We start from the raw sequence: 16,956 nt of genomic DNA, 5'->3' as shown, positions 1-16,956 counted from the left end.
ATTGTTTCAATGAATCATGGCTACATCTACTTTTCCAAACTTGCATGTCAGATCGCATATTTTTCCATTGTGCACTTTTGGGTAGCAAATGTTTTATTCAGTTTTGATAGAGACCTTGAGTCTTTGTTGTTGTCTGCAAAAGCCATTGGCTTGTAATGTCAAAATTATAAGCAAACTTGATCACTGCAGTCAACAAACACACATAGCCCATCCCCCACCTCCTCTTCAAGCTTTAGTCATGTCAATTGCCTTTTACTGTACAGACCATTCATCAAACATCCAATTGAATCCAGTCTGTCTAAAACTCCTCACCAATGTCACAAATCCTGATCTGCTATGAAAAAGCCAATGTTTCATCATGGCTTGCAAATTAGTTTTGTACCATCGGCCAGATAGCTAGGCTACTGTTCAGATATAGGCTATGTACCAAATGGCACCCATAGTGTTCATAGACACTGTCTGCAGTTGCTGCTTCAGCCACATGCTCCAACTCGGACTGAATTAAACAGGCTTAACGCGAGAGAGCACTGGATTTGGAGAGGCTTTTCATACTGTTGCAGATCTAGAACAATGCAAAGCGAATGAACAAAATAATTAATAATCTACTTTCTGAGAGTTTGAAATATATATTTTAATGACAATAAAATGGGGCGGCTTAATGAATTATTATTCAGAATCAGAAATACTTCCGTTGGGCTATTCTGTAACTTAATAGTATAATGAAGCAAATGAATATCCTTTTTTTTTTTATTATAAGCAAAATAAAGTATTGTTGGCTTGTGAGTCATTTGTTGGTCTGACAGTAGGCTAGTTTAGAGACCAACTGGTGGAACATGGTACCCAAGCCAAATGGAATTATTCTCAAATGCAGACAGCCATAAGATCAATAGCAATTAAAAGCTTATTACATTTCACTTAATTCAGCTTGGTTAACAATTAGAATGCTGCAGGAATGTTTACAGGGTTGAGTCGAGTTTAATGTGATGATGGATGAATTTGATAGTTACTTCAAAATAAAGACTAGATCGCAAAGCAAATTACATTAGTCCACGCATACTTTTTGTATTGGTGGAAAGAATTGAACCCATGATCCTGGCATTGCAAGCACTATGCTCTACCAACTGAGCCACACAGGTGTAGGATCTTAATTTGACCTACACTGAGTATACCAACATTAGGAACACCTTCCTAATATTGAGTTGCACGCCCCCTATACCCCATTCAAAGGCACTTAAATATTCTGTCTTGCCCATTCACCCTCTGAATGGCACACATACACAATCCATGTCTACATTTTCTCAAGGCTTAAAAATCATTCTTTAACCTGTCTCCTACCCTTCATCTACACTGATTGAAGTGGATTTAACAAGTGACATCAATAAGGGATCATAGCTTTCACCAGGGAAAGAGAGAGAGAGAGATAGAGAGAGAGAGAGAGAGAGAGAGAGAGAGAGAGAGAGAGAGAGAGAGAGAGAGAGAGAGAGAGAGAGAGAGAGAGAGAGAGAGAGAGAGAGAGCTGGGGGAAGAGAAGAGGAGGATGAAGCATTCAGACTGTGACAGTTGGACTGAGAGAGAGGCAGCTGCAACACTACTGTCAGCCAACAGTCCAGCTCAGAGATATTATTGTCAACCATTCATTACGACTTAATCATGAGGAAAGGCATGGAATCATTTTGAGCACAATTAAAACATATATTTGTTGATTATAACCTGAAGCATTATAATTTAAAGGACGGTCTCTTGAATTGTGATGGCTAATGTGCCTATTCACTGTAACATAATAATACAAAAAGCATGGAATCATTTTGAGTATAATTCAAAATAAATGATGTGTTGATTATTTAATTGTGTTGTCTGATGTGTCCTTGGCTGTGGCAGATATTTCAGGAAGAAGGGGGAGGCAACATCTGCCTATCTGTCTTTTGTAATAGCCTTACTTCATGGCTGTCAAATCCAGGACATGTTCTGTAATTGTTGACAAATCCGCCTAGCAACTACTATAGTCCACGCGGGGATTAGTTTTACACCTGTGATCCAATGACTTATTTGCCCATAGGGTTCTGAGTAATTCTCACTGGAACACCTGAGCATGGGCAGCTCCATGCAAGGTTGAACTGAGTTAATTTAATATGAACTGAATTTTCACATAGTATACCTACATTTTGTACTTTATAGACACAGAACAATAAAGCTGATGGAACTTACTCAGCATACATGCATACGCACACACACACACACACACACACACACACACACACACACACACACACACACACACACACACACACACACACACACACACACACACACACACACACACACACACACACACACACTCAGAGGTGACTGTTCTAATCTCCACACACAATTTCCACCTTCAAATGAAGCCATCATTGGCAGCATCCCCATGGGTGTTAGGCCTACTGCTGCTAGGTAGCTCTCTCTCTGCTCTCTCCTCCCTCTGTCTGTTTTGATTGCAGGAGTGAAGTCTGGTGTGCGGTGGCTCAGGGTTCCAGCACTGCAGCTCATTCACCATAATCACCTCAGCCTTAAAGACCCGGTCAAACTTGCCACTCATCGTCAGATCATAGTCAAGACGACCATGTTAGTCTCACTGTTGACTCGGACAGGTTCTCACTGTTGACTCAGACAGTCCATGGATCTCTCTGCTGTCCCTGACGTGTATCATGACCTGGCATCCGTTTTCTGCAAACACAGAGCTACTTCTCTTCCTCCTCCCCCGGCCTTACGACTGCGCCATTGACCTCCAGCCAGGAGCCCTCTCCCTAGCATGTCGCCTGTACAGTCTCTCCCGCCCGGAGACGGAGGCTATGGAGAACTACATTCGGGACTCCTTGGCTGCAGGTATTATTCGTCCTTCCTCGTCACCTGTAGGAGCGGGATTCTTTTTTGTTGGAGAAGGATAAGACCCTCAGACCCTGTATTGATTTCCGTGGTAATTAACAACATCACCATTAAGAACAAATATTCTCTGCCTTTAATTAATTCTGCTTTTTCCCCTCCTTCATGGTGCAACTATCTTTACCAAACTGGATCTATGAAATGCGTAACACCTGGTGCGCATTCGTAAAGGGATGAATGGAAGACCTTCAACACACCCTTGGGACATTTTGAGTATCTGGTTATGCCTTTTGGGTTGTCTAATGCCCCTGCTGTTTTTCAGGCACTAGTGAACGATGTCCTTCGGGGACATGTTGAATCGTTTTGTTTTGTCTATCTGGATGATATCCTGATTTTCTCAGAGTCCTCCCAGGAACATGAACTGCATGTGCGCCAGAAGTGTTGCAAGGTTGTTGGAGAACAAGCTATTTGTGAAGATGGAGAAATTTGAATTTAATGTGTCTGAGACCTCTTTTTGGGTTACATAATAGCTCAGAGGAGTTGCGGATGGACCCAGCTAAGATCTCTGCTGTCACGGACTGGCCAGCCCCCTCCACCCGCAAACAACTTCAACGATTCCTGGGTTTGCGAACTTCTACAGGAGGTTCATCAAGGACTACAGCCGCATTGCGGCGCCACTCACCGCTCTCACCTCCATATCACTACCGTTCGCTTGGAAATGAAGGGGCCGAATCAGCGTCGAAGAACTGAAACATCGCCTCGCCTCTGCTCCCATTCTGATGCAGCCGACCCCGACCGCCAGTTTGTCGTGGGAGGTGGATGCATCCGACACTGGGGTAGGTGCGGTGTTGTCACAACGTTCTCCTGAGAAGATAACAAACTGCATCCCTGTGCTTTTCTTTCACGGAAACTTTCTCAGGCAGAGAGGAATTATGATGTTGGCAATCGTGAACTGCTCACCCCGTTAAGCTGGCTCTCGAGGAGTGGCGGCATCTGGTTGGAGGGGGCGGAACAACCCTTCATCGTTTGGACGGATCATAAAAATCTGGCATACATCCAGTCAGCGAAGCAGCTCAATCCCCTCCAAGCCAGGTGGGCACTATTTTTTTGGTAGATTCAATTTTTCTCTGTCTTACCGTCCTGGGTCACGCAACGTCAAGCCTGACGCCCTGTCTCGTGTTCATTCTGCTGTTGATACTGGTAGTAACCCTGAACCCATCTTGCCTCCTACCTGCAGTATTGCGGCCATTACATGTGACATCGAAGGGGTTGTTAGACAGGCTCAACATCATCAAGCTGACCCTGGGACGGTCCTCCTAACCGGTTGTTTGTCCCTGAGGACTTTGTGCAACGGAAGTTCTGGTGGCCCAGGTATTGAGCGACACTCGAGCCTTCATTGCTGCTTGTACGGTATGTGCACGAAGTAAGAACTCCACCCAGGCCAGCGCTGGTCATCTACGACCTCTGCCAATACACCAGCCGGCCCTGGTCCCACATTGCATTGGATTTTGTCACTGGACTTCCCCCTCGTCTGGAAAGACTGTCATTCTTACTGTGATTGATCGTTTTTCTAAGTTTGCTCATTTTGGCACTTCTACCTAAACTGCCCACTGCCAGAGAGACGGCTGATATTTTGGTTGAACATGTGTTCCGCTCTCATGGTCTACCACTGATATTGTCTCTGACAGGGGTCCCCAGTTTGTCTCCCAGGTATGGAAAGCTTTCTGTAAAGCTTTGGGCATCACATCCAGCCTGTCCTCTGGATATCACCCCAGACCAACGGGCAAGCCGAAAGCGAACCAGGAGATGGAGACCGCCTCCGCTGTGTCACAGGGTCTAACCCTGGGTCATGGAGCTCCATGCTCCCCTGGGTGGAATATGCTCATAACACCTTGACTAACGCTTCCTCTGGTTTGTCTCCCCTTTCTGTGTGCTCTGGATCATCCAACCTCCCTCTTCCCTTCTCCAAGAGAGGGAACTGGCGGTACCCTCGGTGCAGTCCCACACATGCGCCGCTGCTTCAAGGTCTGGAGGAAGGCCAGGGTAGCTCTGTCCCGAGCTTCGTCGTACATGCAGGAGCAGCCAACCGTCACCGGTCCCAGGCTCCCGGTTACTCTCCTGGTCAGCAGAGGTATGGCTTAAGTCACGGCTGATCTTCCATTGAAAGTGGAGTCCTAAGAGAGATGGCGCCCGCTGTTTTATAGGACCGTTCAAGATACTGTCTATTGTTAACCCCCTGCGCGGTTAAACTACAGCTTCCTGCCTCCTACGGGTTCATTCCACTTTTCATGTTTCCCAGATTAAGCCTGTGTCGGGGTTAGCCCTCTGTGCCCGCCCTCTCGTCCCCTCCTCCGCCCCAGGATCGTGGGTGGGGGGTCCTGTCTACACTGTCCGCGACTTCTGGATGTTCGCCGCGGTCGTGGTTTCCAGTACCTGGTGGATTGGGAGGGTTATGGTCTGAGGAACGTTCCTGGGTTCCCAGGAGCTTCATTGTGGATCCTGCTCTGGTCTGGGATTTTCATACGTTACATCCGGATAAACCCTGTCGGCCGGGTGGCATCCTGTAGAGGGGGGGTACTGTTAGGCCTACTGCTGCTAGGTAGCTCTCTCTCTGCTCTCCTCCCTCCCCCTCTGTCTGTTTTGATTGCAGGAGTGAAGTCTGGTGTGCGGGAGTCAGGGTTCCAGCTGCAGCACATTCACCATAATCACCTCAGCCTTAAAGACCCGGTCAAACTTGCCACTCATCGTCAGATCATAGTCAAGACGACCATGTTAGTCTCGCTGTTGACTCAACCTGCTTGTTTTCAGCTCTTTGTGTTTTTTGGCCTGTTCTATTTACTTTTCTCCTGTGCCACAGATTATTGGAACCTGACTCCTGCCTCGCTTCACTCCTGCCACCACCATCCTGCTTTCCACTACCGGACCTCCCTTTTGGACTCACCACGGACACTAGAGCGTTACGGTACCACTCCTGCTCAGAACCTGGATCTGTTACCCTCCCCTGTAAACCTGGACTTGCTATTCCCTATTTTGGAAACCTGGACAATTGCACGTTGTAAATAAACCTGTTAAACCTTCTCTGGCTCCGTTGAGTTGTCTGCATTTGGGTTCATATCTAGTTAAATCGTAGGACAATGGGTTGCACTGCCACCACAGTATTTATAGATAGATCCAATGACTGACCATTACTGGGTGGGAGAGTGTATCTGGGGACACTATGGTCAGCCTCTCCTTATGATCCTATGGCTAGAGCTGAATAGAGTCATCAGTAATGCCTGTGAAGGATTGGAACACACACACACACACGCACACACACACACACACACACAGACACAGAAACACACAACACCCAAACAGATTATGATATTGTGATTTATGCAATCGCCAGTCTCGCTGTTTAGGTCCAGTTAAATGGTTGATACCAGCCGGAGGCTGGTTCAATACCTAATTGAACCTCCCAACCCATGATGTCTACTATGATTAATCAATCAGAACCATGTTAAGATGTTACTGATTTATATCACATGACTTCCACACACCTGTTACAGTGATGCCTGTTTCCTTATAACATGTTGATGAGTGAAGATTGATGTTTTTCTCAAGAGATGTGGCTAATTCAGAAGCTGCATTATGGCATGAATGGTTTAATGAAATGTGTCATTTCTAGTCTAGAAGTCACCAGAACACCTCAGTCTGAATGAATCATGATGCAAGTAATGTACTGTAATACTGCTGCGGCAGGTAGCCTGGCGGGTAGGAGCGTTGGGCCAGTAACCGAAAGGTTGCTGGATCGACTCCACGAGCCGACAAGGTAAAGGACATTCTTCCCCTGAGCAAGGCAGTTAACCCACTGATACCCAGGCGCCGATGACGTGGATGTCGATTAAGGCAGTCCCCCGCACCTCTCTGATTCAGAGGGGTTGGGTTAAATGCGGAAGACACATTTCAGTTGAATGCATTCAGTTGCACAACTGACTAGTTAACCCCCTTTCCATCAGCATAGACTCCTATAGCCTATAAAGAGAGCCTGGTAGAGTTGATGGACGGTCCAAGCTAAGGCCCTTTTCCTAGCTCAGCAGAATGGAGACGTTGTATTGACCAGGTTAGCTCAGGGGGCAAGGCCTCCCTCCCATCAAATGGTCTATATATCTGACACACATTCAAATGTAATTAAGTAGCTTTGTCACATTTTACAAGAAGCTCATTTCAATAATGGAAGATAAATTATAAATGCTTTTTCTTACTTAATTTTTCCAAGATTGATTGTGAACGCACAAGACAGAACAACAACAACAGCAAAACAGTAACGACATCCAGAACCATGACTATACATTAAGGTTATATACGGCTCTGACCACTTCTACAGTGTGTGCAATTGTGAATGCATGGCTGTGCTGTTACTGGGACGAAGAAGGAGAGTCCTGCCTCCTGACTAAATGCCTAGTGTAATATTTTAACATTGATACACTACTCGATTACAGGAAGCAGATGATTTTTGATGAAGAGCCCCTTGAAACCGTAATGGAGAGCTCTCCCTCCCTCCCTTCCTCCCTCCCTTTCCCCCCTTTGCCTTTTTAGTAGAGGAAGTTGTAACCGCTTGGACAGGGAGCTCTTTCCAGGAGAAGCTGCGGCGTTAGAGAGGCGGCACACAGGTGTTGATGAGAGGGATGGAGCCAGCAACACATTACAGATGGGCAGCAGGTGGCGACTGCATCGACCCGAACCAAAACCCATTAAGTAATTCCAAGAAAATGTCCCATGGATCCAACACCCTGTTCATGGCTCATTCTGGATGCGTCCCAATTGGCAGTACAATAGGGCACTACTTTTGACCATGGCCCATAAGGGGATGAAGGGGCTCTGGGCAAAAGTAGTGCACTATGCAGAGAGTAGGGTGCCATTTGGGATGTTGCCTCTGTGATCCGTCATCCTTTACTGATGTGTACTCTGCTGTACTTCATAAAGGACATAAGCTATTCTTCTTTGATGCGTTTGGAATAATGATTTTTATCCTACCTTGATCAGCTTCTGTGATCCTAGAATAATATTCACAAACATACAGAAGACTACTTTCTTGTGTACAATATCTAACCTCAATACGTCATATTACTGCAGACATTACATAGAATACACTACATAGAATACACTACATAGAATACACTACATACAATACACTACATACAATACACTACATAGAAAATACTACATAGAATGTAACCAACAACAGAAATAAGTACTCTCCTCATTAAATATAGAAACACCTACAAGCCAAGTCGTAAAAAACAATGTTCTTTGCACTGTGCATAGAACTCCCAACATGTCCAGCAGCGTATCCTTTCCTCTCTTGTTTTATAAGAGGTTTTCTGTGTCAGTGAATTTTCTGTGTCTGTGCCCTCGTCCACACACTAACCTCTGGGGCTCAGTTCAGCCTTGTTTTATGCATGTCCTCTCTCGGCGCAATCCGGTAATGCTTTCACAACGGGAGGGAGAAGTGGGATGTGCCAGAAACATGGGGTGTGGAGAGCCATTGGTTGTGGAGGGTTGCTGCATGTCAGAGGGAGTGTTGCCCAAAGCAGAGCCTCCGAGCCTCCGAGCCTGAAGTGAGGGGTGGTCGTTCTCTGCCTTTTTCTTTCACGGCCTGGATGGCTCTGAGAGACTGGGAAGTGTCTGCGAACTGCTGTTCACATGGGCCAGTCATGTCCTCACATCATGTCATGTACAGTATGAGAGCACAAGGTTAGAGACAACAACAACAACAACAACAACCAAAATAACAACAACAACAACAACAAGAGCAAACCAATAAATTCACAGAGCGAGACAACTACAGTTGCATTGTCCCAGATTCATGGAAGATCTTCTAAGAGGTTTTTGGAGAATTGATGGTAAATAAAAAACAAATAGAGAGAGAGAGAGAGAGAGAGAGAGAGAGAGAGAGAGAGAGAGAGAGAGAGAGAGAGAAGAGAAAAAGAGAGAGAGAAGTGAAGAGAGCGAGAGGCGAGAGGCAGAAAAAAAGAAGAGAGAGAGAGAGAGAGAGAGAGAGAGAGAGAGAGAGATGAGAGAGAGAGAGAGAGAGAGAGAGAGAGAGAGAGAGAGAGGGAACTTCTGGGAAAAGTGTAGAGGTTGGACCCTGTGCACCAGATGCACCTTGGCTGGCCATGTTCACATTACCAAGCCATGTGGAAGAGCAGTGTACAGCATGTGTGTGCCATGTGAGTTGAATCATCACCTACTGTAGTCCCTGTTAGCTGGTTCTTCTGTTTTAGTAAACTGACCATCATCAATTCACTCATACACTAGGCTACTATTATATAAGAGCTTTGCTTTAAAGACCAGAACCCATGAGTCCACTAGGCCTCTACCTTAAAGATGTTCACAGTTGAAGTCTTAAAGATAAATTGTGGGTGATATAACTGGTTTAGTGATGTCATACATGAAAACTATCTGCTCTTTTCAAAATGCATTTTTATAAATAAATAGTTGGTTTCCTGTGTGTTTGACTGCAGTAAAGAGAGCAGTAATGGTTCAGGTTGAATTTGTGCTACACAATATTAGGCCAGGTCAGAATGTTCTGGTCAAACGAAGAGATATGTAAAAGCACAGGCTGCGTCAAAAAATGGCACCCTATTCCAAATGTAGTGCACTAGTTTTGAACAGAGCTCTATGGGTTTCCCAATAGGCCCTGGTCAAAAGTAATGCACTAAATAGGGAAAAGGGTGCCATTTGGGACACAAACACAGTCTTTTACCCAGGTCTCTGTGACATGTGTAAAACATGGAAGTGAGATGGACTCCTACAGGAATAGTATACAGTATGGGAATGCCTCAAACCTTACATGACAAGAAGGGGTTGAGGGGTGACGTTTCTTTTTCATAGAGAGACTATTAGTCCCAATACAAGAAAACACACATTGTTGAAGGATTTAATACTTTGTACTCATATCTAAATATACTGTAGCTTCAGTGCCATGTTTAATGGTATTTCACAGAAAATTGATACAGTCATTGATATACAGTTGAAGTCGGAAGTTTACATACACTTAGGTTGGAGTCATTAAAACTCGTTTTTCAACCACTCCACAAATTTCTTGTTAACAAACTATAGTTTTGGCAAGTCAGTTAGGACATCTACTTTGTGCATAACACAAGTAATTTTTCCAACAATTGTTTACAGACAGATTATTTCACTCATAATTGTGACGTGGTGAAATGAAAGGAGTCAAGCGCAGGAGGTAAAATACCGAAGTCTAGAGTTTAATGCGTTCACATATATCAAACGCCCCAAGCGTCAAAAGGAACAAGCTCAAAACATCCACCTTGGTATAAATACAATGTAGAGTAGCTCAACCGAGCTAACATGCTCTCACAATAAACAATCACTCACAAAGACAAGGGGAACAGAGGGAACACTTATACACATACTAATTAGGGGAATGAGCACCAGGTGTGTGTGATTGACAAGACATGACAAGTGGAGTGATGAGAATGAGATCGTCAGTAGCTAGTACTCCGGTGACGACGAACGCCGAAGCCTTCCCGAACAAGGAGGAGGGGCAGCCACGGAGGACATCGTGACAATAATTCACTGTATCACAATTACAGTGGGTCAGAAGTTTACATACACTAAGTTGACTGTGCCTTTAAACAGCTTGGAAAATTCCAGAAAATTATGTCATGGCTTTAGACGCTTCTGATAGGCATCATTTGAGTCAATTGGAGGTGTACCTGTGGATGTATTTCAAGAACTACCTTCAAACTCAGTGCCTCTTTGCTTGACATCATGTGAAAATCAAAAGAAATCAGCCAAGACCTCAGAAAAAAAATGGTAGACCTCCACAAGTCTGGTTCATCCTTGGGAGCAATTTCCAAACGCCTGAAGGTACCACGTTCATCTGTACAAACAATAGTGCGCAAGTATAAACACCATGGGACCACGCAGCCGTCATACCACTCAGGAAGGAGATGCGTTCTGTCTCCTAGAGATGAACGTACTTTGGTGCGAAAAGTGCAAATCAATCCCAGAACAACAGCAAAGGACCTTGTGAAGATGCTGGAGGAAACAGGTACAAAAGTATCTATATCCACAGTAAAACGAGTCCTATATCGACATACCCTGAAAGGCCACTCAGCAAGGAAGAAGCCACTGCTCCAAAACTGCCATAAAAAAGCCAGACTGCGGTTTGCAACTGCACATGGGGACAAAGATCGTACTTTTTGGAGAAATGTCCTCTGGTCTGATGAAACAAAAATAGAACTGTTTGGCCATAATGACCATCGTTATGTTTGGAGGAAAAAGGGGGACGCTTGCAAGCCGAAGAACACCATCCCAACCGTGAAGCACAGGGGTGGCAGCATCATGCTGTGGGGGTGCTTTGCTGCAGGAGGGACTGGTGCACTTCACAAAATAGATGGCATCATGAGGAAGGAAAATGATGTGGATATATTGAAGCAACATCTCAAGACATCAGTCAGGAAGTTAAAGCTTGGTCTCAAATGGGTCTTCCAAATAGACAATGACCCCAAGCATACTTCAAAAGTTGTGGCAAAATGGCTTAAGGACAACTAAGTCAAGGTATTGGAGTAGCCATCACAAAGCCCTGACCTCAATCCTATAGATAATGTGTTGGTAGAACTGAAAAAAATTGTGTGAGCAAGGAGGCCTACAAACCAGACTCAGTTACACCAGCTTTGTCAGGAGGAATGGGCCAAAATTCACTCAACTTATTGTGGGAAGCTTGTGGAAGGCTACCCAAAACGTTTGACCCAAGTTAAACAATTTAAAGGCAATGCTACCAAATACTAATTGAGTGTATGTAAACTTCTGACCCACTGGGAATGTGATGAAAGAAATAAAAGCTGAAATAAATAATTCTCTCTACTATTATTCTGACATTTCAAATTCTTAAAATAAAGTGGTGATCCTAACTGACCTAAGACAGGGAAGTTTTACTAGGATTAAATGTCAGGAATTGTGAAAAACTGAGTTTAAATGTACAGTGGGGAAAAAAAGTATTTAGTCAGCCACCAATTGTGCAAGTTCTTAAAAAGATGAGAGAGGCCTGTAATTTTCATCATAGGTACATGTCAACTATGACAGACAAAATTAGAAAAAAAATTCCAGAAAATCACATTGTAGGATTTTTTATGAATTTATTTGCAAATTATGGAGGAAAATAAGTATTTGGTCAATAACAAAAGTTTCTCAATACTTTGTTATATACCCTTTGTTGGCAATGACACAGGTCAAACGTTTTTCTGTAAGTCTTCACAAGGTTTTCACACACTGTTGCTGGTATTTTGGCCCATTCCTCCATGCAGATCTCCTCTAGAGCAGTGATGTTTTGGGGCTGTTGCTGGGCAACACAGACTTTCAACTCCCTCCAAAGATTTTCTATGGGGTTGAGATCTGGAGACTGGCTAGGCCACTCCAGGACCTTGAAATGCTTCTTACGAAGCCACTCCTTCGTTGCCGGGCGGTGTGTTTGGGATCATTGTCATGCTGAAAGACCCAGCCACGTTTCATCTTCAATGCCCTTGCTGATGGAAGGAGGTTTTCACTCAAAATCTCACGATACATGGCCCCATTCATTCTTTCCTTTACACGGATCAGTCGTCCTGGTCCCTTTGCAGAAAAACAGCCCCAAAGCATGATGTTTCCACCCCCATGCTTCACAGTAGGTATGGTGTTATTTGGATGCAACTCAGCATTCTTTGTCCTCCAAACACGACGAGTTGAGTTTTTACCAAAAAGTTCTATTTTGGTTTCATCTGACCATATGACATTCTCCCAATCCTCTTCTGGATCATCCAAATGCACTTTAGCAAACTTCAGACGGGCCTGGACATGTACTGGCTTAAGCAGGGGGACACGTCTGGCACTGCAGGATTTGAGTCCCTGGCGGCGTAGTGTGTTACTGATGGTAGGCTTTGTTACTTTGGTCCCAGCTCTCTGCAGGTCATTCACTAGGTCCCCCTGTGTGGTTCTGGGATTTTTGCTCACCGTTCTTGTGATCATTTTGACCCCACGGGGTGAGATCTTGCGTGGAGCCCCAGATCGAGGGAGATTATCAGTGGTCTTGTATGTCTTCCATTTCCTAATAATTGCTCCCACAGTTGATTTCTTCAAACCAAGCTGCTTACCTATTGCAGATCCAGTCTTCCCAGCCTGGTGCAGGTCTACAATTTTGTTTCTGGTGTCCTTTGACAGCTCTTTGGTCTTGGCCATAGTCGAGTTTGGAGTGTGACTGTTTGAGGTTGTGGACAGGTGTCTTTTATACTGATAACAAGTTCAAACAGGTGCCATTAATACAGGTAACGAGTGGAGGACAGAGGAGCCTCTTAAAGAAGAAGTTACAGGTCTGTGAGAGCCAGAAATCTGGCTTGTTTGTAGGTGACCAAATACTTATTTTCCACCATAATTTGCAAATAAATTCATTAAAAATCCTACAATGTGATTTTCTGGATTATTTTTCTCAATTTATCTGTCATAGTTGACGTGTATCTATGATGAAAATTTCAGGCCTCTCTCATCTTTTTAAGTGGGAGAACTTGCACAATTGGTGGCTGACTAAATACTTTTTTCCCCACTGTATTTGGCTAAGGTGTATGTAAACGTCCGACTTCAACTGTAGTAGTAATTGTTTTACGTAATATCTGTCTTTCATAATAGGTAATGGGTTTCTCCTCAGTGAGTGGAATAGTGTTGCCATAACAGACAATTACTTCAGATGACAAATTGGAACCATGTATTTAACCGTGTTTTGTGCTCATACTGTATTTTGGTTTTGCCTGGAACAAATACAAGGCCTGTAGATATGTGTTTTGGAAACCCTTCCCCTGATCCACTTTCAGTGGGAAATTATTTTTATTCAAAAAATATGTCTCGCTAAACTTGCCCAGATCGTCTTCCCTGGAGTCCTTTCTCTCTCGCCTCCCTTTCTGTGACACTTCACGCTGTTCTGAGGAAGAGACATCAACACGAAGGCCGTTTTTAAGAGTCATTAATACCGAACAAACCAGAAAATCTCAGCAACGGTAATAAACATGTACATAAGGCCTATTTAACTGTTAAATGCAATTAAAACCTTTAAAATCTGTATCGCATTTCTCTCATTTTTATTGATGTTCACAAATGTGAAATGAATGAATAAATGAATAAGTATAGCTGTTTTGCTACTTAATGACATCCCTAGATAGACACCAACAATAGGCTGCTTGAACAAATTAGCTTTCAGATTGCTCAAGGCAAATAAATACATAGCATATCATTGTTTTTCATGGCACTGGCAATCATGACATGTTTTGCATAAAGCCAAGGGTAAGTACATTAGCATTTCCATCAGCAGTGTGTGTGTGCCCAGGCCACAGCCATGTTTGTCCTGCTGCCCCTCAATGATCTGGACATCGATTCTACTGATCCAAACTAACACACTTAAACAAACAAACTCTAGGGCCGGTTTGCCAGATACAGAGTAAGCTTCTTGCTAGGCTTACTCTGGGTCTGAGAAACCGTTCCCTAAAACAGTGAAAGGCAGGAACTCTGTGGATAAATGTTGAAAGAAGCTGTCATCCACTGAGGGCCACTATGTAAGATCCAAAGCCTCTCAGTTTTGCCTTTTAGATCATAATGAATAAGAATATATTGACAGAGAAGAACTGATCCTAGATCAGCACACTGTTTTATGTATACAGGCTCAGGTGTTCTGCAAAGACTCCTCATGGAGGCGACAGAACCTGAGGCCTCCTGTGCATTCCACATTCCACACTCCACAGCCACCTGGGACAAGAGGTGATTTAGGGGCTTAGGTAAGAGCATTGCATGTTCTATTAGGTAATCACCAACTGAAGTGGAAGGCACAAAGGTATGGCACAAACATTACTTTTAGAGGCCGGTTTACACTTTAAACTACAGTAATGTTCGAAAAACTAAGTAGGAAACCATACAATATGAAACAAACCATCACAAATATGTAGATATGGAGATAGATTGAGGGCTACCCCTGTGACAACAGAAGTCATTGCTCCTAATGATTTACAATGTATTCCCGAGTCCAGTCAATCATCATAAACCCCATTTAGGAGGGGATTTTGAATCCACATGGTCAACAGTCCTCGTCATCTCATTCCCCTGATTAACAGAGTCCTTTATTGAGCATCCCAGGCCTTATTCACAGTCCAACCATTGAAGGGGCCTCTCATTGACAAATTAGCTAGGCTAAAGACTTTCTAATCACCCTCAGAATGGAGGAATTTCACACTCCTCCCCACTGTGTTATAGATCAGGGATCAACATAATCTGACTGAAAGCCATTTTACTGTAGACCAGACATGCAGAGAACTTCATTAATTCACCACACCATGATCCAGTATGTTACTGTAGTATCCAGATTCAGTCAAATAGAGGGTGTGACTGGAGATGATTTGTGGTGATTATGGCCAAGTTGATCGGGCCTCCTGTAGCTCAGTTGAGCATGGGTAGAGCATGGCGCTTGCAACGCCAGGGTTGTGGGTTTGTTTCCCACGGGGGGCCAGTATGAAAAATGTATGCACTCACTAACTGTAAGTCGCTCTGGATAAGAGCGTCTGCTAAAATGACAAAAATCTAAATTGGGAAATGGTGAGTCAGTAGAGGTCATAGATGACCAGGATCCAACATGTACACTATAGTCAAGACATCATAGATGACCAGGATCCAACATGTACACTATAGTCAAGACATCATAGATGACCAGGATCCAACATGTACACTATAGTCAAGACATCATAGATGACCAGGATCCAACATGTACACTATAGTCAAGACATCATAGATGACCAGGATCCAACATGTACACTATAGTCAAGACATCATAGATGAGGCTAAAGGGGGTCAGTGGTACAGTAAATGATGAGAGAGAATCCAGTAAGAAATACCTAACAGCGATAGTCAGAGGACTATTGACATTGACCTTTCTTCATGATTGTGATCGTGGTCTTTTGTTATGTTGGATCTCTACCAAACCTATTTCTATCTGAGTGTATAATAAATGGTCTCTGTCTATCGTGCTCACTTGCTGTGGCAGCTGCCATTTGTGATTTTGATCAAAGGTCTGGACTTTCCATGATCAGTGGTGGGGCTGGGGCAACCCCGATGGGCATAAAATCACTCCAAGTTCATGAGGCTCAGAGTTGTCTGGGCACCTCACTATCCTCATTCAAATACAACGATCACAGTAAGGTCAAGGAAGAGCCAAGGCCATAGTCAGGAGAAAAATAACACAATTGAAAATCAAGCAATAGATTTGTCCTGTTGAGTAAACAGACCCCTGACATGCAGGGGTAGATACCAAACCGTTTCCAATGCCATTTAGCTCCTTACTGTATGTCTACCAGTGTGACCATTGACCTGTTGTGTTCCTGTTTATTTTAAAAGGAAAATTACATGAAAATTAATTATTACAGTAGCTTTAGCGACTTTCCTCCAGTAACTGTTTAAAAAAATGTATTTGCATAACATTATAATCCGAAAGAAACCTGTAACTGTTGAAGAATTTCTTGCTTTAAAGAATCCCCTTTAATTTATCTGGGCAGAGCGAGTTAATAAATAATGATTTATTCATGAATTCATTCATATTTAACAGACACGTTAATATTCACATAGCAGCTCTGCATTTATATATTTATTAAGCCAAGTAGATACCCAAACTAAAGACTGTAAGTAATTCCTGTTTCAATATAACTTAGACGGGTGTGCAGTATGGTGTTCAATGCTCAACCCAAATGATACAGCTGTTGGAAGGTTTTCAAACATTATTGTGGAGATAGAATTGGGGTCTATATTTTATGTAAATCATGCCTCCCACAAGTTGTTATAATTTCTGCACTATGCCGTTGGAAATGCTGCATTTCTTGGAGAAACTCAAACATCACAAATATTGTGAATCTATGTATGGTGGTAGATATAGTAGACACTGGTATGGTATACACTGGTACTGGTGACTGGTGGGAGGAGCTATAGGACGGGCTCATTGTAATGGCTGGAATGAAATCAATGGAATGGAGTCAAACACACTGTTTCCATTTCTTTGATGTGTTTGGTACCATTCCATTGATTAAC

Source organism: Coregonus clupeaformis, chromosome 6, assembly GCF_020615455.1.
Source record: "Coregonus clupeaformis isolate EN_2021a chromosome 6, ASM2061545v1, whole genome shotgun sequence".
Lineage (NCBI taxonomy): Eukaryota > Metazoa > Chordata > Actinopteri > Salmoniformes > Salmonidae > Coregonus > Coregonus clupeaformis.
The sequence above is the reverse complement of the archived record's forward strand: the minus strand, read 5'-3'. Positions refer to the sequence as shown.